Source organism: Scyliorhinus torazame, chromosome 4 (assembly GCF_047496885.1).
Source record: "Scyliorhinus torazame isolate Kashiwa2021f chromosome 4, sScyTor2.1, whole genome shotgun sequence".
Taxonomy (NCBI): domain Eukaryota; kingdom Metazoa; phylum Chordata; class Chondrichthyes; order Carcharhiniformes; family Scyliorhinidae; genus Scyliorhinus; species Scyliorhinus torazame.
Genome location: NC_092710.1, coordinates 172,030,295 through 172,054,613, shown reverse-complemented (window position 1 = coordinate 172,054,613; position 24,319 = coordinate 172,030,295). Strand labels below are relative to the sequence as shown.

The 24,319-nt window shown below is 61.4% G+C and overlaps 1 protein-coding gene across 3 annotated transcripts in view; it reads right to left on the bottom strand.

Annotated features, from left to right (window-relative positions):
• ldah (lipid droplet associated hydrolase) overlaps positions 1–17,407 on the bottom strand; it is a 521,342-nt gene extending 503,935 nt beyond the window's left edge. For all 3 annotated transcript variants that reach the window (XM_072498873.1, XM_072498871.1, XM_072498872.1), the window contains exon 1: positions 17,317–17,407. The gene's annotated coding sequence lies outside the window, so the exon portion shown is untranslated. The remainder of the gene's footprint in view (positions 1–17,316) is intronic.
• Between the last annotated feature and the right edge of the window lie 6,912 nt (positions 17,408–24,319).

Sequence of the window (24,319 nt, the reverse complement as noted above, 5' to 3'; positions counted from 1 at the left end):
ATTCTCCTTCTCCTCCCTCCATCCCCTCTCTTTCTCTCTCCTCCCCCTCCCTTCCCCCTCTCACTCCTCCATCTCCCTCCCCGCTCTCTCCTCCCCCTCCTTCCCCCCTCTCTCCTCCCCCTCCCATCCCCCTCTCTCTCCTCCCCCTCCTCCCCCTCTCTCCTCCCCCTCCCCCTCCCTCTCCCTCCCCCTCTCTCCTCCCCTCCATTCCCCCCACTCTCCTCCCCTCCCTTCCCCCTCTCTCCTCCCCTCCCTTCCCCCCTCTCTCTCCTCCCCCTCCCTCGCCCTCTCTCCTCCCCCTCCAACTCCCTCCCCCTTCCCCCTCTCTCCTCCCCTCCATTCCCCCCACTCTCCTCCCCCTCTCCTCCCCTCCCTTCCCCCCTCCCTTCCCCACTCTCTCTCTTCCCCCTTCCCTTCAACCTCTCTCTCTCATCCCGGCCCTTCCCCCTCCTCCCTTCCGCCTCTCTCCCCCCTTCCCTTCTCCACTCTCTCTCCCATTCCCCCCCTCTCTCCTCCACCTCCCTCCACCCCCCTACACCCCTCACTCTCCTCCGCCTCCCCACTCTCTATCCTCCAGCTCCCTTCCCCTATCTCCTCCCCCTCCCTTCCCCCTCTCTCTCCCTCACACCCACCCTTCCCTTCCTCCTCTCTCTCCTCCCCTCCCTTCCCCCTCTCTCCCCCTTCCCCCCTCTCCCCTCCCCTCCACTCTCTCCTCCTCCACTCTCTCACCCCTTCCCCCCTCTCTCCCCTCCCCCTCCCTCCCCCTCTCCTCCCTCTCCCTCTCTCCTCCCGTTCCCCCTCTCTATCCCCCCTCCCTTCCCTCTCCCCTCCCTTCCACCCCTCTCTCTCCCCTTCCCCTCTCTCCCCTCCTCTCCGCTCCCTCCTTTCCACCCCTCTCTCTCTCCCGTTCCCTTCCACTTCTCTCCCCTTCCCCCTCTCTCTCCTCCCCTCCCTTCCCCCTCTTTCTCCTCCACTTCCCTCCCCTTTGCCCCTCTCTCTTCCTCCCCTTCCCATCCCCTCTCTCTCCTCCCTTCCCTTAACCCCCTCCCTTCCCCCCCCTCTCTCCTCCCCCTCCCTTCCCCCCTCTCTCTCCACCCCCTCCCTTCCCCCCTCTCTCACCACCCCCTCCCGTTCTCCCCTCTCTCCTCCACTCCCTTCCCCCCCTCTCCTCCCCTCCCTTCCCCCTCTCTCTCCTCCCCCTTCCCTTGCCCATCTCTCTCCTCCCCTTCCCTTCCCCCTCACTCTCGCCTCCCCTTCCCTTCCCCCTCACTCTCCCCCTTCCTCCTCTCACTCTCCTCCCTTCATCCTCTCACTCTTCTCCCCCTCTCTCCCCCCTTTGCCCTCTCTCTCCCCTTTGCCCCTCTCTCTCCCTTTGCCCTCTCTCCCCCCTTTGCCCTCTCTCTCTGTCTCTCCCCCCTTCCCCTCTCTGTCTCTCCCCCCTTCCCCTCTGTCTCTCCCCCTTGCCCGCTCTCTACCCCCCTTGCCCGCTCTCTCTCCCCCCTTGCCCGCTCTCTCTCTCCCCCCTCTTGCCCTCTCTCTCTCGCCCCCTTGCCCTCTCTCTCTCCCCCCTCCCTTCCCCACTCTCTCCTCCCCCTCTCTCTCCACCCGCTCCTTTCCCCTCTCTCTCCTCCCTCCTCCCTTCCCCTCTCTCTCTCTCTCTCTCTCTCTCTCCCCCCTTGCCCTCTCTCTCTCTCTCTCCCCCCTTGCCCTCTCTCTCTCCCCCCTTGCCCTCTCTCTCTCCCCCCCTTGCCCTCTCTCTCTCCCCCCCTTGCCCTCTCTCTCTCCCCCCCTTGCCCTCTCTCTCTCCCCCCCCTCCCTTCCCCACTCTCTCCTCCCCCTCTCTCCACCCGCTCCTTTCCCCCTCTCTCTCCTCCCCTCCTCCTTCCCTCTCTCTCTCTCTCTCTCTCTCTCTCCCCCTTGCCCTCTCTCTCTCTCTCCCCCTTGCCCTCTCTCTCTCTCTCCCCCCTTGCCCTCTCTCTCTCTCTCCCCCTTGCCCTCTCTCTCTCGCTCCCCCTTCCTCTCCCTCTCTCCCCCCCTTGCCCGCTCTCTCTCCCCCCCTTGCCCGCTCTCTCTCCCCCCCCTTGCCTCTCTCTCTCTCCCCCCTTGCCCTCTCTCTCTCCCCCCTTGCCCTCTCTCTCTCCCCCCCTTGCCCTCTCTCTCTCCCCCCCTTGCCCTCTCTCTCTCCCCCCCCTTGCCCTCTCTCTCTCCCCCCGTGCCCTCTCTCTCCCCCCCGTGCCCTCTCTCTCTCCCCCCTTGCCCCTCTCTCTCTCCCCCCCTTGCCCTCTCTCTCCCCCCCTTGCCCTCTCTCTCTCCCCCCCTTGCCCTCTCTCTCTCCCCCCTTGCCCTCTCTCTCTCCCCCCCCTTGCCCCTCTCTCTCTCCCCCCCTTGCCCCTCTCTCTCTCCCCCTCCCCTCTCTCTCTCCCCCTCCCCTCTCTCTCTCCCCCCCTCCCTCTCTCTCTCCCCCCCCTCCCCTCTCTCTCTCCCCCCTCCCCTCTCTCTCTCCCCCCTCCCCTCTCTCTCTCCCCCCTCCCTCTCTCTCTCCCCCCCCCTCCCCCCTCTCTCTCTCCCCCCCTCCCCTCTCTCTCTACCCCCCTCCCTCTCTCTCTACCCCCTTGCCCTCTCTCTCTCTCTCTCCCCCTCCCCTTATCTTTCTCTCCCCCTTCCTCTCTCTCTCTCTCCCCCTTGCCCCTCTCTCTCTCTCTCCCCCTTGCCCTCTCTCGCTCTCCTCCCCCTTGTCCTCTCTCTCCCCCCCTTGTCCTCTCTCTCTCTCCCCCCCCTTCCCCTCTCTCTCGCTCCCCTCTTCCTCCCTCCTCTCTCCCCACCTCTCTCCTCCCCCTCTCGCTCTCTTCCCCCTCTCTCTCCTCCCACTCCCTCCCCTCTCTCTCCTCCTCCTCTCTCCTCCCACTCCCTTCCTCCTCTCGCCTCCTGCCCCTCCCTTCCCCCTCTCTCCCCTTCCCTTCTCCACTCTCTCACCCCCTCCCTCTCCCCTCCCCCTTGCTTCCACTCTCTCCTCCTCCACTCTCACCCCTTCCCCCTCTCTCCCTCCACCTCCCTTCCCCTCTCTCCTCCCTCTCTCCTCCCTTCCCCTCTCTATCCCCCCTCCCTTCCCACTCTCTCTCCTCTCCCCTCCCTTCACCCCTCTCTCTCCCCTTCCCCCCTCTCTCCACTCCCTCTCCTCTCCCTCCTTTCCACCCCTCTCTCTCCCCCTCTCTCTCCTCCCCTCCCTTCCCCCTCTCTCTCCTCCCCCTCCCTTCCCCCTCTTTCTCCCTCCACTTCCGTCCCCCCTTTGCCCCTCTCTCTTTCCTCCCCTTCCCCTCTCTCTCCTCTCTTCCCTTAACCCCCTCCCTTCCCCCACTCTCTCATCCCCCTCCCTTCCCCCCCTCTCTCCTCCCCCTCCCTTCCCCCCCTCTCTCTCCACCCCCTCCCTTCCCTCTCTCACCACCCCCTCCCGTTCGCCCCTCTCCTCCCCTCCCTTCCCACTCTCTCTCCTCCCCTCCCTTCCCACTCTCTCTCCTCCCCTCCCTTCCCCCTCTTTCTCCTCCCCCTCCTTTCCCCCCTCTCTCTCCTCCCCTTCCCCTCACTCTCACCTCCCCTAACCTTCCCCCTCACTCTCTCCTCCCCTTCCCCCTCACTCTCCCCTTCCTCCTCTCACTCTCCTCCCTTCATCCTCTCACTCTCCACCCCCCTCTCTCCCCCTTCCCCCTCTCTCTCCCCCCTTCCCCTCTCTCTCCCCCTTCCCCTCTCTCTCCCCCCTTCCCCTTCCTCTCTTTCTCTCTCTCCCCTTTGCCCTCTCTCTCTCCCCCTTTGCCCTCTCTCTCTCCCCTTTGCCCTCTCTCTCTCCCCTTTGCCCTCTCTCTCTCCCCTTTGCCCTCTCTCTCTCCCCTTTGCCCTCTCTCTCTCCCTTTGCCCTCTCTCTCTCCCCTTTGCCCTCTCTCTCTCCCCTTTGCCCTCTCTCTCTCCCCTTTGCCCTCTCTCTCTCTCCCTTTCCCTCTCTCTCTCTACCCATTGCCCTCTCTCTCTACCCATTGCCCTCTCTCTCTCCCCATTGCCCTCTCTCTCTCCCCATTGCCCTCTCTCTCTCCCCATTGCCCCCCTCTCTCTCCCCATTGCCCTCTCTCTCTCCCCATTGCCCCCTCTCTCTCCCCCTCCCCTTCCCCTCTCTCTCTCTCTCTCTCTCCCCCTTCCCCCCCTCTCGCTCTCCCCTTCCCCTCTCTCTCTCTCTCTCCCCTCCCCCTCTCTCCCCTTCCCCTCTCTCTCTCTCTCTCTCTCCCCTTCCCCTCTCTCTCTCCTCCCCTCTCTCCTCCCGCTCCCTTGCTTCTCTCTCTCCCCCTTCCTTCCCCACTTTCTCACCCCTTCCCCCCCTCTCCCCTCCCCCTCGCTTCCACTCTCTCTCCTCTCCCCTCCCTTCCACCCCTCTCTCCCCTTCCCCCCAATCTCTCCCCTCCCTCTCCTCTCCTCCTTTCCACTCCTCTCTCTCCCCGTTCCCTTCCCTTCTCTCCCCTTCCCCTCCTTCCCCCTCTTTCTCCTCCACTTCCCTCCCCCCTTTGCCCTCCTCTCTCCTCCCCTTCCCTTCCCCCTCACTCTCGCCTCCCCTTCCCTTCCCCCTCACTCTCGCCTCCCCTTCCCTTCCCCCCTCACTCTCCCCCTTCCTCCTCTCACTCTCCTCCCTTCATCCTCTCACTCTCCTCCCTTCATCCTCCCCTCTCCTCCCCCCTTACCCTCTCTCTCCCCCCTTCCCCTCTCACTCTCTCCCCCTTCCCCTCTCACTCTCTCCCCCTTCCCTCTCTCTCTCTCTCTCTCTCTCCCCCTTCCCCTCTCTCTCTCTCTCTCTCTCCCCCTTCCCCTCTCTCTCTCTCTCCCCCTTTGCCCTCTCTCTCTCCCCTTTGCCCTCTCTCTCTCTGCCCCTCTCTCTCTCCCCTTTGCCCTCTCTCTCTCCCCTTTGCCCTCTCTCTCTCCCCTTTGCCCTCTCTCTCTCCCCCTTTGCCCTCTCTCTCTCCCCCTTTGCCCTCTCTCTCTCCCCTTTGCCCTCTCTCTCTCCCCTTTGCCCTCTCTCCTCTCCCCTTTGCCCTCCCTCTCTCCCCTTTGCCCTCCCTCTCTCCCCTTTGCCCTCCCTCTCTCCCCCCTTCCCCTCTCTCTCTCCCCCTTCCCCCTCTCTCTCTCTCCCCCATTGCCCTCCCTCTCTCCCCTTCCCCTCTCTCTCTCCCCCCTTCCCCTCTCTCTCTCTCCCCATTGCCCGCTCTCTCTCCCCCATTGCCCGCTCTCTCTCCCCATTGCCCGCTCTCTCTCCCCATTGCCCTCTCTCTCTCCCCATTGCCCTCTCTCTCTCCCCTTTGCCCTCTCCCTCTTCCCCTCTCTCTCTCTCCCCCTTCCCCTCTCTCTCTCTCTCTCTCTCCTCCTTCCCCTCTCTCTCTCTCCCCCTTCCCCTCTCTCTCTCTCCCCTCCCTTCCCCCTCTCTCCCCCTTCCCTTCTCCACTCTCACCCCTTCCCCCCTCTCCCCTCCCCCTCGCTTCCACTCTCTCCTCCTCCACTCTCTCACCCCTTCCCCCCTCTCTCCCCCTCCCACTCCCTCTCCCTCTCTCCTCCCCTTCCCCCTCTCTATCCCCCTCCCTTCCCCTCTCTCTCCTCTCCCCTCCCTTCCACCCCTCTCTCTCCTCTTCCCCCCTCTCTCCCCTCCCTCTCCTCTCCCTCCTTCCACCCCTCTCTCTCTCCCGTTCCCTTCCCCTTCTCTCCCCTTCCCCCTCTCTCTCCTCCCCCTCCCTTCCCCTCCACTTCCCTACCCCCTTTGCCCCTCTCTCTTTCCTCCCCTTCCCATCCCCTCTCTCCTCCCTTCCCTTAACCCCCCTCCTTTCCCTCACTCTCTCATCCCCCTCCCTGACTCACTCATCCCCCTCCCTTCCCCCCTCTCTCCTCCCCCTCTCTCTCCACCCCCTCCCTTCCCCCTCTCTCACCACCCCCTCCCGTTCTCCCCCTCTCTCCTCCCCGTCCCTTCCCCCTCACTCTCGCCTCCCCTTCCCTTACCCCTCACTCTCGCCTCCCCTTCCCTTTCCCCTCACTCTCCCCCTCTCCTCTCACTCTCCTCCCTTCATCCTCTCACTCTTCTCCCCCTCTCTCCCCCCTTTCCCTCACCCTTCTCCCCCTCTCTCCCCCCTTTCCTCTCACCCCCCTTTCCCCTCTCTCCCCCCTTCCCCTCTCTCTCCCCCCTTCCCCTCTCTCTCCCCCCTTCCCCTCTCTCTCCCCCCTTTGCCCTCTCCCTCTCCCCCTTCCCCTCTCTCTCCCCCCTTCCCCACTCTCTACCCCCCTTCCCCACTCTCCCCCTTCCCCTCTCCCCCTTCCCCTCTCCCCCCCTTTGCCCTCTCCCTCTCCCCCCTTTGCCCTCTCCCTCTCCCCCTTTGCCCTCTCCTCTCCCCCCTTTGCCCTCTCCCTCTCCCCCCTTTGCCCTCTCCCTCTCCCCCTTCCCCTCTCTCTCTCTCCCCCTTCCCCACTCTCTCCCCCCCTTCCCCACTCTCTCCCCCTTTCCCTCTCTCTCTCCCCCCTTCCCCTCTCTCTCCCCCTTCCCCTCTCTCTCCCCCCCTTCCCCCTCTCCCCCCCTTCCCCCTCTCTCCCCCCACCCCCATCCCCTCTCTCCCCCCCTTCCCCTCTCTCCCCCCCTTCCCCTCTCTCCCCCCCTTCCCCACTCTCTCTCCCCCTTCCCCTCTCTCCCCCCCTCCCCTCTCTCCCCCCTTCCCCTCCCCCCCCTTCCCTCTCTCTCCCCCCCTTCCCCTCTCTCTCCCCCCTTCCCCTTCTCTCTCCCCCCCCTTCCCCTCTCTCTCCCCCCTTCCCCTCTCTCCCCCCCTTCCCCTCTCTCCCCCCCTTCCCCTCTCTCTCCCCCCCTTCCCCTCTCTCTCCCCCCCTCCCTCTCTCCCCCCCTTCCCCCTCTCTCTCCCCCCCCCTCCCTCTCTCCCCCCCTTCCCCTCTCTCTCCCCCCCCTCCCTCTCTCCCCCCTTCCCCTCTCTCTCCCCCCTTCCCCTCTCTCTCCCCCTTCCCCTCTCTCTCCCCCCTTTCCCCTCTCTCTCCCCCCTTTCCCCTCTCTCTCCCCCCCTTCCCCCTCTCTCTCCCCCCCTTCCCCTCTCTCTCCCCCACTTCCCCTCTCTCTCCCCCCCCTTCCCCTCTCTCTCCCCCCCTTCCCCTCTCTCTCCCCCCCTTCCCCTCTCTCCCCCCCTTCCCCTCTCTCCCCCCTTCCCTCTCTCCCCCCCTTCCCCTCTCTCCCCCCCTTCCCCTCTCTCCCCCCCTTCCCCTCTCTCCCCCCCTTCCCCCTCTCTCTCCCCCCCTTCCCTTCTCTCTCCCCCCCCTTCCCTTCTCTCTCCCCCCCCCTTCCCCTCTCTCTCCCCCCCATCCCCTGTCTCTCCCCCCTTCCCCTCTCTCTCCTCCCCCTTCCCTTCTCTCTCCCGCCCTTCCCCTCTCTCTCCCTCCCCCTCTCTCTCCCTCCCCCCTTCCCCTCTCTCTCCCTCCCCCCTCTCTCTCCCTCCCCCTTCCCCTCTCTCTCCCTCCCCCCTTCCCCTCGCTCTCCCCCCCTCCCCTGTCTCTCCCCCCCCTCCCCTGTCTCTCCCCCCCTTCCCCTCTCTCTCCCCCCCCTTCCCTTCTCTCTCCCCCCCTTCCCCTCGCTCTCCCTCCCCCTCTCTCTCCCTCCCCTTCCCCTCGCTCTCTCTCCCCCCCATTCCCCTCTCTCTCCCTCCCCCCTTCCCCTCGCTCTCTCTCCCCCCCTTCCCCTCTCTCTCCCTCCCCCCTTCCCCTCTCTCTCCCTCCCCCCTTCCCCTCGCTCTCTCTCTCTCCCCCCTTCCCCTCCCTCCGCCTTCCCCTCTCTCTCCCCCCCTCCTTCCCCTCTCTCCCCCCTTCCCCACTCTCTCCCGCTTCCCCTCTCTCTCCCCCCTTCCCCTCTCTCTCCCCCCTTCCCCTCTCTCTCCCCCCTTCCCCTCTCTCTCTCTCCCTTGCCCTCTCTCTCTCTCTCTCACCCTTCCCCTCTCTCTCTCTCTCTCTCTCTCTCCCCTTGCCCTCTCTCTCTCTCCCCCTTGCCCTCCCTCTGTCTCTCTCCCCTTCCCCTCCCCTCTCTCTCCCCCTTCCCCCCTCCCTTCCCCACTCTCTCCTCCCGCTCCCTTCCCCCCTTCTCTCTCTCTCTTCCCCCTCCCTTCCCCCCTCTCTCCCCCTCCCTCTCTCTCTCTCTTCCCCCTCCCTTCCCCCCTCTCTCTCTCTCTCTTCCCCCCTCTCTCTCTCCCCCCCCTCTCTCCCTCTTCCCCTCCTCTCTCTCTTCCCCCTCCTCTCTCTCTTCCCCCTCCTCTCTCCCTCTTCCCCCTCCTCTCTCTCTTCCCCCTCCTCTCTCTCTCTCCTCCTCCTCCCATCACCCCTCTCTCTCTCTTCCCCCTCCCTTCCCCCCTCTCTCTCTCCTCTCCCTCCCTCTCTCCTCCTCCCTTCCCCCCTCTCTCTCTCCTCACCCTCCCTTCCGCCCCTCTCTCTCTCCTCCCCCTCCCTTCCCCCAGTCTCTCCTCCCCCTCCCTTCCGCCCTCTCTCTCTCCTCCCCCTCCCTTCCGCCCTCTCTCTCCTCCCCTCCCTTCCGCTCTCTCTCTCTCTCCCTTCCCCCCTCCCTTCCCCCCCTCTCTCTCTCTTCCCCCCTCTCTCTCTCTTCCCCCTCTCTTCCCCCTCCCTTCCCCCTCTCTCTCGCTCTCTTCCCCCTCCCTTCCGCCCCCTCCGGCTCTCCTCCCCCTCCTTCCCCCCCCCCCTCCGGCTCTCCTCCCCCTCCCTTCCCCCCCCTCCGGCTCTCCTCCCCCTCCCTTCCCCCCCCTCCGGCTCTCCTCCCCCTCCCTTCCCCCCCCCTCCGGCTCTCCTCCCCCTCCGGCTCTCCTCCCCCTCCCTCCCCCCCCCCTCCGGCTCTCCTCCCCCCCCCCTTCCCCCCCTCCGGCTCTCCTCCCCCTCCCTTCCCCCCTCCGGCTCTCCTCCCCCTCCCTCCCCCCCCCCCCCCTCCGGCTCTCCTCCCCCCTCCCTTCCCCCCCTCTCTCTCCTCCCTTCCCTACCCCCTTTGCCCCTCTCTCTTTCCTCCCCTTCCCATCCCCTCTCTCTCCTCCCTTCCCTTAACCCCCTCCCTTCCCTCACTCTCTCATCCCCTCCCTGACTCTCTCATCCCCCTCCCTTCCCCCCCTCTCTCCACCCCCTCCCTTCCCCCTCTCCTCACCACCCCCTCCCGTTCTCCCCTCTCTCCTCCCCGTCCCTTCCCCCTCACTCTCGCCTCCCCTTCCCTTACCCCTCACTCTCGCCTCCCCTTCCCTTTCCCCTCACTCTCCCCCTTCCTCCTCTCACTCTCCTCCCTTCATCCTCTCACTCTTCTCCCCCTCTCTCCCCCCTTTCCCTCACCCCCCCTTCCCCTCTCACTCCCCCCTTCCCCTCTCTCTCCCCCCTTCCCTCTCTCTCCCCCCTTTTCCCTCTCCCTCTCCCCCCTTCCCCTCTCTCTCTCTCTCCCCCTTCCCCACTCTCTACCCCCCTTCCCCACTCTCCCCCCTTCCCCTCTCCCCCTTTGCCCTCTCCCTCTCCCCCTTCCCCTCTCTCTCTCTCCCCCTTCCCCACTCTCTCCCCCCCTTCCCCACTCTCTCCCCCCCTTCCCCCTCTCCCCCCTTCCCCACTCTCTCCCCCCCTTCCCCCACTCTCCCCCCTTCCCCTCTCTCTCTCCCCCCTTCCCCTCTCTCTCCCCCCTTCCCCTCTCTCTCCCCCCCCTTCCCCCTCTCTCCCCCCCTTCCCCACTCTCTCTCCCCCTTCCCCCTCTCCCCCCCCATCCCCTCTCTCCCCCCCCACCCCCTCTCTCCCCCTTCCCCTCTCTCCCCCCTTCCCTCTCCCCCCCCTTCCCCTCTCTCTCCCCCCCTTCCCCTCTCTCTCCCCTCCTTCCCCTCTCTCTCTCCCCCCCTTCCCCTCTCTCTCCCCCCCTTCCCCTCTCTCTCCCCCCCCTTCCCCTCTCTCTCCCCCCTTCCCCCTCTCTCTCCCCCCTCCCCTCTCTCTCCCCCCCTTCCCCTCTCTCTCCCCCCCTTCCCCTCTCTCTCCCCTCTCTCTCCCCCTTCCCCTCTCTCTCCCCCCCTTCCCCTCTCTCTCCCCCCCTTCCCCTCTCTCTCCCCCCTTCCCCTCTCTCTCCACCCCCTTCCCCTCTCTCTCCCCCCCTTCCCCTCTCTCTCCCCCCCTTCCCCTCTCTCTCCCCCCCCTTCCCCTCTCTCTCCCCCCCCTTCCCCTCTCTCTCCCCCCCTTCCCCTCTCTCTCCCCCCCTTCCCCTCTCTCTCCCCCCCTTCCCCTCTCTCTCCCCCCCCTTCCCCTCTCTCTCCCCCCCTTCCCCCTCTCTCCCCCCTTCCCCTCTCTCCCCCCCTTCCCCTCTCTCCCCCCCTTCCCCTCTCTCTCCCCCCCCCTTCCCTTCACTCCCCCCCCTTCCCTCTCCCCCCCTTCCCCTCTCTCCCCCCCCCTTCCCCTCTCTCTCCCCCCCTTCCCCTCTCTCTCCCCCCCCCTCCCATGTCTCTCCCCCCCTTCCCCTCTCTATCCCCCCCCTTCCCCTCTCTCTCCCTCCCCCCCTTCCCCTCTCTCTCCCTCCCCCCTTCCCCTCGCTCTCCCCCCCTCCCCTGTCTCTCCCCCCCTTCCCCTCTCTCTCCCCCCCCTTCCCTTCTCTCTCCCCCCCTTCCCCACTCTCTCCCTCCCCCTTCCCCTCTCTCTCCCTCCCCCCTTCCCCTCGCTCTCTCTCCCCCCCTTCCCCTCGCTCTCTCTCCCCCCCTTCCCCTCTCTCTCCCTCCCTCCTTCCCCCTCTCTCTCCCTCCCCCCTTCCCCTCGCTCTCTCTCCCCCCCTTCCCCTCTCTCTCCCTCCCCCCTTCCCTCGCTCTCTCCTCCCCTCTTCCCCTCGCTCTCTCTCTCCCCCCCCTTCCCCTCCTCTCCCCTTCCCCTCTCTCTCCCCCCCTCCTTCCCCTCTCTCCCCCCTTCCCCACTCTCTCCCCGCTTCCCCTCTCTCTCCCCCCTTCCCCACTCTCCCCCCTTCCCCACTCTCCCCCCTTCCCCTCTCTCCCCCCTTCCCCTCTCTCCCCCCCTTCCCTCTCTCTCTCTCTCCCCCTTGCCCTCTCTCTCTCTCTCTCTCTCTCTCCCCTTGCCCTCTCTCTCTCTCCCCCTTGCCCTCCCTCTCTCTCTCTCCCCTTCCCCTCCCTCTCTCTCTCTCCCCCTTCCCTTCCCCACTCTCTCCTCCCGCTCCCTTCCCCCCTTCTCTCTCTCTCTTCCCCCTCCCTTCCCCCCTCTCTCCCCCTCCCTCTCTCTCTCTCTTCCCCCTCCCTTCCCCCCTCTCTCTCTTCCCCCCTCTCTCTCTCCCCCCCCTCTCTCCCTCTTCCCCCTCCTCTCTCTCTCTTCCCCCTCCTCTCTCTCTTCCCCCCTCCTCTCTCTCTCTCTCTCCTCCCTCTCTCTCTCTCTCCTCCTCCTCCCATCACCCCTCTCTCTCTCTTCCCCCTCCCTTCCCCCTCTCTCTCTCCTCTCCCTCCCTCTCTCCTCCTCCCTTCCCCCCTTTCTCTCTCCTCACCCTCCCTTCCGCCCTCTCTCTCGTCCTCCCCCTCCCTTCCCCCCCCTGTCTCTCCTCCCCCTCCCTTCCGCCCTCTCTCTCTCCTCCCCCACCCTTCCGCCCTCTCTCTCTCCTCCCCCTCCCTTCCGCCCTCTCTCTCTCTCCTCCCCCTCCCTTCCGCCCTCTCTCTCTCTCCCTTCCCCCCTCCCTTCCCCACCCGCTCTCTCTCTTCCCCCTCCTCTCTCTCTCTCTCTCCTCCTCTCTCTCTCTCTCTCTCCTCCTCCTCCCCATCACCCCTCTCTCTCTCTTCCCCCTCCCTTCCCCCTCTCTCTCGCTCTCTTCCCCCTCCCTTCCGCCCCCTCCGGCTCTCCTCCCCCCTCCCTTCCCCCCCTCCGGCTCTCCTCCCCTCCCTCTCCCCCCCCTCCGGCTCTCCTCCCCCTCCCTTCCCCCCCTCCGGCTCTCCTCCCCCTCCCTTCCCCCCCCTCCGGCTCTCCTCCCCTCCCTTCCCCCCCTTCCCCCCCTCTGGCTCTCCTCCCCCTCCCTTCCCCCCCCTCCCGCTCTCCTCCCCCTCCCTCCCCCCCCCCTCCGGCTCTCCTCCCCCTCCCTCCCCCCCCCCTCCGGCTCTCCTCCCCCTCCCTTCCCTCCCCCCTCTCTCTCTCCTCCCTTCCCCCCCCTCTCTCTCCTCCCTTCCCCCCCTCTCTCTCCTCCCTTCCCCCACTCTCTCTCTCCTCCCTTCCCCCACTCTCTCTCTCCTCCCTTCCCCCACTCTCTCTCTCCTCCCCTCCCCCCCTGTCTTTCCTCCCCCTCCCTGTCTCTCCTCCCTCCCCCCTCTCTCCTCCCTCCCCCCGCTCTCTCTCTCCTCCCCTCCCCCCGCTCTCTCTCTCCTCCCTCCCCCCGCTCTCTCTCTCCTCCCTCCCCCCGCTCTCTCTCTCCTCCCTCCCCCCGCTCTCTCTCTCCTCCCTCCCCCCCGCTCTCTCTCTCCACCCTCCCCCCGCTCTCTCTCTCCTCCCTCCCCCCCGCTCTCTCTCTCCTCCCTCCCCCCGCTCTCTCTCTCCTCCCTCCCCCCGCTCTCTCTCTCCTCCCTCCCCCCGCTCTCTCTCTCCTCCCTCCCCCCCGCTCTCTCTCTCCTCCCTCCCCCCGCTCTCTCTCTCCTCCCTCCCCCCGCTCTCTCTCTCCTCCCTCCCCCCGCTCTCTCTCTCCTCCCTCCCCCCGCTCTCTCTCTCCTCCCTCCCCCCCCTCTCTCTCCTCCCTCCCCCCCCCTCTCTCCTCTCCCTCCCCCCTCTCTCCCCTCCCTCCCCCCCTCTCTCTCTCTCCTCCCTCCCCCCTCTCTCTCCTCCCTCTCTCTCTCCTCCCTCCCCCCTCTCTCTCTCCTCCCTCCCCCCCCTCTCTCTCTCTCCTCCCTCCCCCCCTCTCTCTCTCTCCTCCCTCCCCCCCCTCTCTCTCTCGTCTCCTCCCTCCCCCTCTCTCTCTCCTCCCTCCCCCCCCCTCTCTCCTCCCACCCCCCTCTCTCTCTCCTCCCACCCCCCTCTCTCTCTCCTCCCTCCCCCCCCCCTCTCTCTCCTCCTCCCCCCTCTCTCTCTCCTCCCTCCCCCCCTCTCTCTCTCCTCCCTCCCCCCCTCTCTCTCCTCCCCCTCTCTCTCTCTCCTCCCCCTCTCTCTCTCCTCCCTCCCCCCTCTCTCTCTCTCCTCCCTCCCCCCCTCTCTCTCTCCTCCCTCCGCCCCTCTCTCTCTCTCCTCCCCCCTCTCTCTCCCCCCCTCCTCTCTCTCTCTCTCTCTCTCCTCCCCCTCTCTCTCTCTCCTCCCCCCTCTCTCTCCTCCCCCTCTCTCTCTCTCCTCCACCTCTCTCTCTCCTCCCTCCCCCCCTCTCTCTCTCTCCTCCCTCCCCCCCTCTCTCTCTCCTCCTCCGCCCCTCTCTCTCTCTCCTCCCCCCTCTCTCTCCCCCCTCCTCTCTCTCTCTCTCTCTCTCTCCTCCCCCTCTCTCTCTCTCCTCCCTCCCCCCCTCTCTCTCTCTCTCCCCTCCCTCCCCCCGCTCTCTCTCTCCTCCCTCCCCCCGCTCTCTCTCTCCTCCCTCCCCCCCGCTCTCTCTCTCCTCCCTCCCCCCGCTCTCTCTCTCCTCCCTCCCCCCGCTCTCTCTCTCCTCCCTCCCCCCGCTCTCTCTCTCCTCCCTCCCCCCGCTCTCTCTCTCCTCCCTCCCCCCGCTCTCTCTCTCCTCCCTCCCCCCGCTCTCTCTCTCTCCTCCCTCCCCCCGCTCTCTCTCTCTCCTCCCTCCCCCCGCTCTCTCTCTCCTCCCCCCCCCTCTCTCTCTCCTCCCCCTCCCCCCTCTCTCCTCTCTCCTCCCCCTCTCTCTCTCTCTCTCTCCTCCCTCCCTCCCCCCCCTCTCTCTCTCCTCCCTCCCCCTCTCTCTCCTCCCCTCTCTCTCTCCCTCCCTCCCCCCTTCCCCCTCTCTCTCCCTCCCCCCTTCCCCTCGCTCTCTCTCCCCCCCTTCCCCTCTCTCTCCCTCCCCCTTCCCCTCGCTCTCTCTCCCCTCTTCCCCTCGCTCTCTCTCTCCCCCCTTCCCCTCTCTCCCCCTTCCCCTCTCTCTCCCCCCTCCTTCCCCTCTCTCTCCCCCTCCTTCCCTCTCTCCCCCCTTCCCCACTCTCTCTCCCCGCTTCCCTCTCTCTCCCCCCCTTCCCCTCTCTCTCCCCCCCTTCCCCTCTCTCTCCCCCCTTCCCCTCTCTCTCCCCCCTTCCCCTCTCTCCCCCCTTCCCCTCTCTCTCTCTCCCTCCCCCTTGCCCTCTCTCTCTCTCTCTCTCTCTCACCCTTCCCCTCTCTCTCTCTCTCTCTCTCTCTCTCTCCCCTTGCCCTCTCTCTCTCTCCCCCTTGCCCTCCCTCTCTCTCTCTCCCCTTCCCCTCCCTCTCTCTCTCTCCCCCTTCCCCCCCTCCCTTCCCCCACTCTCTCCTCCCGCTCCCTTCCCCCCTTCTCTCTCTCTCTTCCCCCTCCCTTCCCCCCTCTCTCCCCCTCCCCTCTCTCTCTCTCTTCCCCCTCCCTTCCCCCCTCTCTCTCTTCCCCCTCCCTTCCCCCCTCTCTCCCCCTCCCTCTCTCTCTCTCTTCCCCCTCCCTTCCCCCCTCTCTCTCTTCCCCCCTCTCTCTCTCCCCCCCCTCTCCCTCTTCCCCCTCCTCTCTCTCTTCCCCCTCCTCTCTCCCTCTTCCCCCTCCTCTCTCTCTTCCCCCTCCTCTCTCTCTCTTCCCCTCCTCTCTCTCTCTTCCCCCCCCCTCCTCTCTCTCTCTCTCTCTCTCTCCTCCTCTCTCTCTCTCTCTCCTCCTCCTCCCATCACCCCTCTCTCTCTCTTCCCCCTCCTTCCCCCCTCTCTCTCTCCTCTCCCTCCCTCTCCTCCTCCCTTCCCCCCTCTCTCTCTCCTCACCCTCCCTTCCGCCCTCTCTCTCTCCTCCCCTCCCTTCCCCCCCCTGTCTCTCCTCCCCCTCCCTTCCGCCCTCTCTCTCTCCTCCCCCACCCTTCCGCCCTCTCTCTCTCCTCCCCCTCCCTTCCGCCTTCTCTCTCTCTCCTCCCCCCTCCCTTCCACCCTCTCTCTCTCTCCTTCCCCCCTCCCTTCCCACCCGCTCTCTCTCTTCCCCCCTCTCTCTCTCTTCCCCCTCTCTTCCCCCTCCCTTCCCCCTCTCTCTCGCTCTCTTTCCCCCTCCCTTCCGCGCCCTCCGGCTCTCCTCCCCCCTCCCCTTCCCCCCCTCCGGCTCTCCTCCCCCTCCCTTCCCCCCCCCTCCGGCTCTCCTCCCCCTCCCTCCGGCTCTCCTCCCCCTCCCTTCCCCCCCCCCTCCGGCTCTCCTCCCCCCTCCCTTCCCCCCCTCTCTCCTCCCTCCCCCCGCTCTCTCTCTCCTCCCTCCCCCCGCTCTCTCTCTCCTCCCTCCCCCCCGCTCTCTCTCTCCACCCTCCCCCCCGCTCTCTCTCTCCTCCCTCCCCCCCCCTCTCTCTCTCCTCCCTCCCCCCCCTCTCTCTCCTCCCTCCCCCCCTCTCTCTCCTCCCCTCCCCCTCTCTCTCTCCTCCCCCCCCCCCCCTCTCTCTCTCCTCCCTCCCCCCCTCACTCTCTCCCCCCCCCCCCTCTCTCTCTCCTCCCTCCCCCCCCTCTCTCTCTCCTCCCTCCCCCCTCTCTCTCTCCTCCCCTCCCCCCCCCTCTCTCTCTCTCACCTCCCTCCCCCCCCCCTCTCTCTCTCTCCTCCCTCCCCCCCCTCTCTCTCTCCTCCCTCCCCCCCCTCTCTCTCTCTCTCTCCTCCCTCCCCCCCCTCTCTCTCTCCTCCCTCCCCCCCCCTCTCTCTCTCCTCCCTCCCCCCCCCTCTCTCTCCTCCCTCCCTCCCCCCCCTCTCTCTCTCCTCCCTCCCCCCCCTCTCTCTCTCCTCCCTCCCCCCCCTCTCTCTCTCCTCCCTCCCCCCCTCTCTCTCTCCTCCCTCCCCCCCTCTCTCTCTCCTCCCTCCCCCCCCTCTCTCTCTCCTCCCTCCCCCCCCTCTCTCTCTCCTCCCTCCCCCCCCTCTCTCTCTCCTCCCTCCCCCCCTCTCTCTCTCCTCCCTCCCCCCCCTCTCTCTCTCCTCCCTCCCCCCTCTCTCTCTCCTCCCTCCCCCCCCTCTCTCTCCTCCCTCCCCCCCCCTCTCTCTCCTCCCCCCCTCTCTCTCTCCTCCCTCCCCCCCTCTCTCTCTCCTCCCTTCCCCCCTCTCTCCTCTCCTCCCTCCCCCCCTCTCTCCTCCCTCCCTCCCCCCCCTCTCTCCTCCCTCCCTCCCCCCCTCTCTCTCTCTCCTCCCCCCCTCTCTCCTCCCTCCCTCCCCCCCTCTCTCCTCCCTCCCTCCCCCCCTCTCTCCTCCCTCCCTCCCCCCCTCTCTCTCTCTCCTCCCCCCCCCTCTCTCCCTCCCCCCCCTCCCTCTCTCCTCCCTCCCTCCCCCCCCTCTCTCCTCCCTCCCTCCCCCCCCCCTCTCCTCCCTCCCTCCCTCTCTCCTCCCTCCCTCCCCCCCTCTCTCCCCCCTCCCCCCCCTCTCTCCTCCCTCCCCCCCTCTCTCTCTCCTCCCTCCCCCCCTCTCTCTCTCCTCCCTCCCCCCCCTCTCTCTCTCCTCCCTCCCCCCCCTCTCTCTCTCCTCCCTCCCCCCCCCTCTCTCTCCCCCCTCCCCCCCCCTCTCTCCTCCTCCCCCCCTCTCTCTCTCCTCCCTCCCCCCCTCTCTCTCTCCTCCCTCCCCCCCCCTCTCTCTCTCCTCCCTCCCCCCCCTCTCTCTCTCCTCCCTCCCCCCCCCCTCTCTCTCTCCTCCCTCCCCCCCCCCTCTCTCTCTCCTCCCTCCCCCCCCCTCTCTCTCTCCTCCCTCCCCCCCCCTCTCTCTCTCCTCCCTCCCCCCCCCTCTCTCTCTCCTCCCTCCCCCCCCCTCTCTCTCTCCTCCCTCCCCCCCCCTCTCTCTCTCCTCCTCCCTCCCCCCCCCCTCTCTCTCTCTCCTCCCCCCCCCTCTCTCTCTCTCCTCCCTCCCCCCCTCTCTCTCTCCTCCCTCCCCCCCTCTCTCTCTCCTCCCTCCCCCCCTCTCTCTCTCCTCCCTCCCCCCCTCTCTCTCTCCTCCCTCCCCCCACTCTCTCTCTCCTCCCTCCCCCCACTCTCTCTCTCCTCCTCCCCCCACTCTCTCTCTCCTCCTCCCCCCACTCTCTCTCTCCTCCCTCCCCCCTCTCTCTCTTTCTCTCTCCTCCCTCCCCTCTCTCTCCTCCCTCCCTCCCCCCCTCTCTCTCTCCTCCCTCCCCCCCTCTCTCTCTCCTCCCCTCCCCTGTTTCTCATTCTTACCGTTTCCACCTCTCTCCAGCTGCTCCGGTCCGCCCTCTCTCTCCCTCCCGGTCCCACAACAACTTTCCCCCGGCGCCTCTGCGCAGTTTTGTTCCGATGTGGAAGCTGCCGGGAGCCTCCAGCTCCTTTATCAACTTCACAAATTCCTCCTATTGTCTCAATAAGCGGAGCTGTTCATATGTTTTAAGTTTCATTTGAAGCGCTTTGAAAAATCAAAGCAAGGTGGCTTTTAACAATCAAAACTCCACATTGAGGCGATGTGAATCAGGATGATTAAAGATTAATTCAGACAACTTTCTCACGTGTTTGCAAATCTGACACATGACATGTGAACATTGAATTCTGTAATTACAAACATTCTTCACCTGCACTATTCTGAAATTATCATTTATGAGATTCACAACTGCAGCATGAACCCTTTGTGATGATATTGTGCTTAAGGGACCAAGAAGTCATCAGGAGGCGTGCAAATGGTGAAAACATTTCATTGTCTGATTTGGACTCTTTTCGATGCTTGTAGCGATTCTTGATGTCATCTTTCCTGTCTGACCTGGACTGGTGTCTGTGTTTGTGGTATTGATGCCGTATGTCAGCTGCCTTGAAAGCTGGTCTGCTTGTTTGTAGTGGAGCAAACGTGAATTTGTAAGATGCGTAATCATGCCATGGTATGTCTGCACACTTGCCATTGTCTACACAGCTCATCTAACCGACAAGAAGACACGGAAGGTCTACCCACTGTATCTGCGACAAGTGACAAAGGCTCCACAATTCCCATACAAAATTTGTGACATCTCAGCGAGACTGACAGATCTCAGCTAGTATGTACAGAGGCACTTGACAATCAATGTGAGGTAACTAGTGACTCCAGTGACACCACGTTAATTCAAATCTCATCCATTCGAGCCTCTCCACAAGGAAATGCATCCCTGAATGTTTTGACTCCGGACGGGGAGCATCAAGACACCTCAGATGATTCAAGTGACACCTCAGATGATACAGGTGAACCAGAAAAGACTCCAGACGGGGAGCATCAACAAGCCAAAGATGATTCTAGTGAACCAGACATGACTCCAGACAGGGAGCACCGAGGAATCAGACGGCACGCTCAATGAAACAGCAGGTGCCACAAAGGACGCTGACACAAGTAACTTTGTGAAGGACTCGAATTCTCCACTCGGTGTGGTCATTGAGCGCAACACACACAACAACAAAACCTACAAATACAAAACAAAGACAATAACAAGAAGCGTACCAACGGCACCAACGCCAACAACAAGCATGACAAAAACAACAACGATGGAACGACTGGTACGACATTGTACAACTCTGCAAATGCAGGACACTGTGACAGCACAACTCCCGACAATGGCAAGTGTGCAAACATACCATGGCATGATTACGCATCTTACAAATTCACATTTGCTACACTACAAACAAGCAGACCAGCTTTCAAGGCAGCTGACATACGGCATCAATACCACAAACACAGACACCAGTCCAGGTCAGACAGGAAAGATGACATCAAGAATAGCTATCACAAGCATCGAAAAAAATAGAGTCCAAATCAGACAACGAAGTAATCTGACCATTTGCACACATCCTGATGATTTCTTGGTTCCTTACACACAGGGACACTGACGGTGTTCACAAGGGAATGACAACATCAACATCGACACTTCAATAACAACACAAGAAAGCCACTCGACCATATAAATTCATGAACATTGGACCCATACATATTATTTGGTATTGTATAATCATCACTGTCATTATGACTTGTACATGTCATCACTTATCTACCTATTTTGTTCAATTTTCTTTTAACACTGTCCAGAAAATATGTAACACGAAAAAAGGGAGATGTGGTGATATGCATCACTGTAAATACACAAGGGGTTAGTGTAAATACACTACAACTAAGTAAACACTAGAGGGAGCACCAGAGACATTATGACATGCAGTCATACAGCTAATGAACACATAGAATAGGACACGATCAATGGGCAGTCAAGACACCCAGAGGTGACACTACCACAAGGGAGCATTACAAAACCCATATATAAAAGGACAGGGCACACATGCTCTTTCTCTTTCCACAGGCGACACTTAGAGAGAAGCACAGGGGCAGATCAGAAGCATCACACCCACCACGTGGCTTGGAAATGACTGGTTAGTTAGACTGAGTTACTATAGCAAGATTAGCAGGAGAGTCGAACTCTAGTAGGAGAATTGTTAACTGTTCAATAAATGTGTTAAACCTATCTCCAAGTCTGAACCTTCCTTTGTCAGAGTATACATCAAGGAAGCAGCTTATGCTATGTGAAGAAGCATAACACAACACCTTTTGTCCTGTGTTTTCCTTCCACATTAAGTGCCTTCCAGGTCAGGTGCCCAGGGACAGGTGAATTCCTGGTGGCATGTGTGATAATCTTTGTGAGGGGTGGAAGGCGCACTGATCACAAAGATACACAAAACTCTTTTAAAGAACTAAACTAATTTTATTAACACTACTAAATTTGAGTTCAACACTTATTCTGAACAGCAAACATACATGTAAGAATTAAACTACACTCACTAACACTATGAAGTCTATCTACTAATTATAACTATTATATCTTAACTAACTCTGCAATATACTATGAACCTTATCTTTGTCAGCTCCAGTCTAAACTCCTCCCCTTATTTTAAGGCATACAAGCAGAAACTCAAGCGGGCGAATCCATCTAAGAAGGTTGTGCAGTGCTGGTCCGTGGAGACAGAAGAGCTCTTACGTTACTGCTTAGAGACAGTGGACTGGTCCATATTTAAGAACTCAGCGACCAACTTAAATGAGTATGCCACCACCGTCACAGACTTCATCAGCAAATGTGTGGACGACTGCGTGCAAAATAAAGCAGTATGTGCGTTCCCCAACCAGAAACCATGGCTCAATCGCGAGATTGACTCCCTACTGAAGGACAGATCTGAGGCGTTTAAGGCAGACGATCCTGACCTATACAAGAAATCCAGGTACGACCTCCGCAAAGCCATCCGGAATGCCAAGAGAGAATATCAAACCAAGCTAGAGTCACAGACAGACTCTCAGCGGTTGTGGCAAGGACTAAACAACATAACGGGCTACAAAGCGAAGCCGAACAGTATCTCTGGCAGCAGCGCACCCCTCCCCGATGAACTCAATGCATTCTATGCTCGGTTCGAGCAGGAAACCAACAATCCGCTGGCGAGTGCCCCAGCAGCCCATAACACACCCATACCCACCATCACAGCTTCCAAAGTCAGATTGACCTTCCTGAAAGTGAACCCTCGGAAGGCGATGGGCCCAGACGGGATCCCTGGTCGTGCACTCAGAGCCTGCGCGGACCAGCTGGTAGAGGTATTCACGGACATCTTTAACCTGTCCCTACTCCACTCCGAGGTCCCCACCTGCTTCAAGAAGACCACCATCATACCGGTACCAAAGAAGAACCAGGCAATGTGCCTCAATGACTACCGACCAGTGGCCCTGACTTCAGTCATAATGAAGTGCTTCGGGAGGTTGATCATGAAGCGCATCACCTCCATACTCCCAGAACGCCTTGATCCACTGCAATTCGCATACCGCTGCAACCGGTCCACATCAGACACCATTTCCCTGACCCTACACTCATCCCTAGAGCATCTCGAAAACAAGGACTCCTACATTAGACACCTATTTATTGACTACAGCTCCGCCTTCAACACCATAATCCCAGCCAAGCTCATATCAAAGCTCCAAAACCTAGGATTTGGCTCCCCACTCTGCAACTGGATCCTCGATTTTCTGACCAACAGACCACAATCAGTAAAATGAACAACAACACCTCCTCCACAATAGTCCTCAACACCGGCACCCCGCAAGGCTGCGTACTTAGCCCCCTACTCTACTCCCTGTACACACACAACTGCGTGGCAAAACTTGGTTCCAACTCCATCTACAAGTTTGCTGACAATACGACCATAGTGGGCCGGATCTCGAATAACGATGAGTCCGAATACAGGAGGGAGATAGAGAACCTAGTGGAGTGGTGTAGCGACAACAATCTCTCCCTCAATGCCAGCAAAACTAAAGAGCTGGTAATTGACTTCAGGAAGCAAAGTACTGTACACACCCCTGTCAGCATCAACGGGGCCGATGGTTAGCAGTTTCAAATTCCTAGGGGTGCACATCTCCAAAAATCTGTCCTGGTCCACCCACGTCGATGCTACCACCAAGAAAGCACAACAGCGCCTATACTTCCTCAGGAAACTAAGGAAATTCGGCATGTCCACATTGACTCTTACCAACTTTTACAGATGCACCATAGAAAGCATCCTATCAGGCTGCATCACAGCTTGGTATGGCAACTGCTCGGCCCAGGACCGCAAGAAACTTCAGAGAGTCATGAACACCGCCCAGTCCATCACACGAACCTGCCTCCCATCCATTGACTCCATCTACACCTCCCGCTGCCTGGGGAAAGCGGGCAGTATAATCAAAGATCCCTCCCACCCGGCTTACTCACTCTTCCAACTTCTTCCATCGGGCAGGAGATACAGAAGTCTGAGAACACGCACAAACAGACTCAAAAACAGCTTCTTTCCCGCTGTTACCAGACTCCTAAACGACCCTCTTATGGACTGACTTCATTAACACTACACCCTGTATGCTTCATCCGATGGCAGTGCTTATGTAGTTACATTGTATATGTTGTGTTGCCCTATTATGTATTTTCTTTTATTCCCTTTTCTTCTCAAGTACTTAATAATCTGTTGAGCTGCTCGCAGAAAAATACTTTTCACTGTACCTCGGTACACGTGACAATAAACAAATCCAATCAATCCAAGAGCCAGTGCAATTTATATTGCTGTCCCTTAGCTCCCTCTAGTGGCTAGGCTTTACATAACATCAACTCTTCACATGCTGTACATTTGTATAATGTCGCAGCGTGAACCCAATCTTGACAAACGGCTGCCCAGAGGTCGGATTGTATGGGTGGAATTCTCCCATTTTGAGATTTGGGGCTGGATTCTTCTGCCTCGCCCGCTGCTAGATCTCCATGGGCGAGATGCAAACAATGGAAAAGTCCATTGACCTCGGGCGGGATTCTCCAGTTGCCGATGGGCGCGGCCGGAGAATCCCACCCCAAGTGCCGTGACAGATGCTGGAACGTGGAGTGTTTCCTGCTGCAGCAGCCGGCGGGAAAATGTGCCAAAAACCTCTGGCCCTGACCCCATTAATCATGCACCTGAGTGTTTCACGCTGTATTCAGGTCATGCAGGCACATACCTCACCATTGTGCCTGGGTGCCATATTGGAAAGGCGAACAACATCACTGACCCACTTTTGGAGAAAGAAGATGGACCACCTTGGAACAAAGATGGATCTCCTTGAACATTCTGAGGCTGGAATATGGACCCCCTCCAGAACACCAAATCAGGAAGGTCAACCTGCAGATGTTCCCCTGACCCACCGCTGTGATGTCCCGGGGTCCAGGGTTGCCGGCGCTAACCCCCCCCCCCCCCCCACCACCACCACCACCACCACCACCACCACCATCCTGATCTCCAGGGGGCAACCCCAGGCATTGTTCAGGTGAGTCCCAACATCTGCACACCACATTGTTCCAGATGTGTTTCACATTTGTGTGTTTCCCTGCTGGCACCACAGTGAATCTGGCATGGGTGATCGGGCTTTCACCTGCATCCAATTAACAGGATACAAATTAGGTTCACGCCAGTTCCTAGCAGAAGATCTTGCTGTAAATTCATGCATGAAATTGATTTCTGGAATTCCCCCCATATTTTCCCCCCAACATCTGCCATCGAACATGTCGGCAGGGGTTTAGGAGAATGCTGCCCTATGTCCGAGCAGGTGGTGTTGTTTGGGGGAACAGGGGTGGTGGGTGGTAGTCTAGAATTGGAGTTGGGGCTGGAAGTGGAGAACAGGCTGTCAGCTGTGGAAGTGGAATGAGCCTAAGGCCTGCCTCAGGGCTCTAACACTCCAAAAATAAAAAATTAAGATTAAAATGTGAAACATCTCTCCAGGTCATATCCTTCACAAGCTCATACCCGATTCATTCACTCCCCAAGCCCCACCTTATTACCTCATACCCTATACCCACCCCCATTGACGTTTATATCCCCTGTGCCAAACTATTTTCCTTCTCACACCTCATGGCCCTTTATAGCATCTATTCCAATTTAGTGCCAATTTATGCCAAACCATGCTCCTCCAACTCATCACCCTTTCCCTTACACCTCACATGTCAAATTACCTAGTACCTATTGTGTGTTGGTTGTGACTGGTTAAGGAACATATCCAACCAGGGGAATAGGATGGAAATGAGGGCTTAAGTGGTTCGGTGCAGACTCAATGGGCTGAATGGCCTCCTCCTGCACGGTATGTTCTATTTTTATATCGTTCTATAACTAGTTTATTGGAAAACAAACGGTAAAGTCACCATATCTGTACCGGTAAAGATAAAGTCATCATAGTCCCAGATGACCATAGGCTACTTTCCACTTTGAGTGGGAGAGCTGATTGATGGTGATTTCACCTATGGATCACAACACCTCAGGCGAGGTATAAGGTTGAGAAGGGGGGCCTTCATGATAAACATAACTGTATGCAGATATCCATGATTAATTGCTAATCAATTTAAGTCATGAGAATCTGTAACCACCTGTGGCTGTCAATCAAACTGTGAAGTGCAAGTGCTCTCCTGTGATAATGTCTGCTTGTGAAATCAGTCATGCAGCACCATACATTAATGGAAACCCTAAGGCTTATGTATAAACAAAGTGCAAGAACAAGTAATCTTTTTTTCAACTTCATTTTTCCCCCAAAGATTTAAAGGGCAGGACTTTTAAATTTCTTGACGGCTTAACAGCTTCGTTTGACAGGTGCACCTGACATTTTGACAATTGATTTTGCCAAGTCTGTTGACAGTTCCAATGATCTTCACAGTAATGACTTTATGCACTCTTTATGCACAGTCAAATCTAG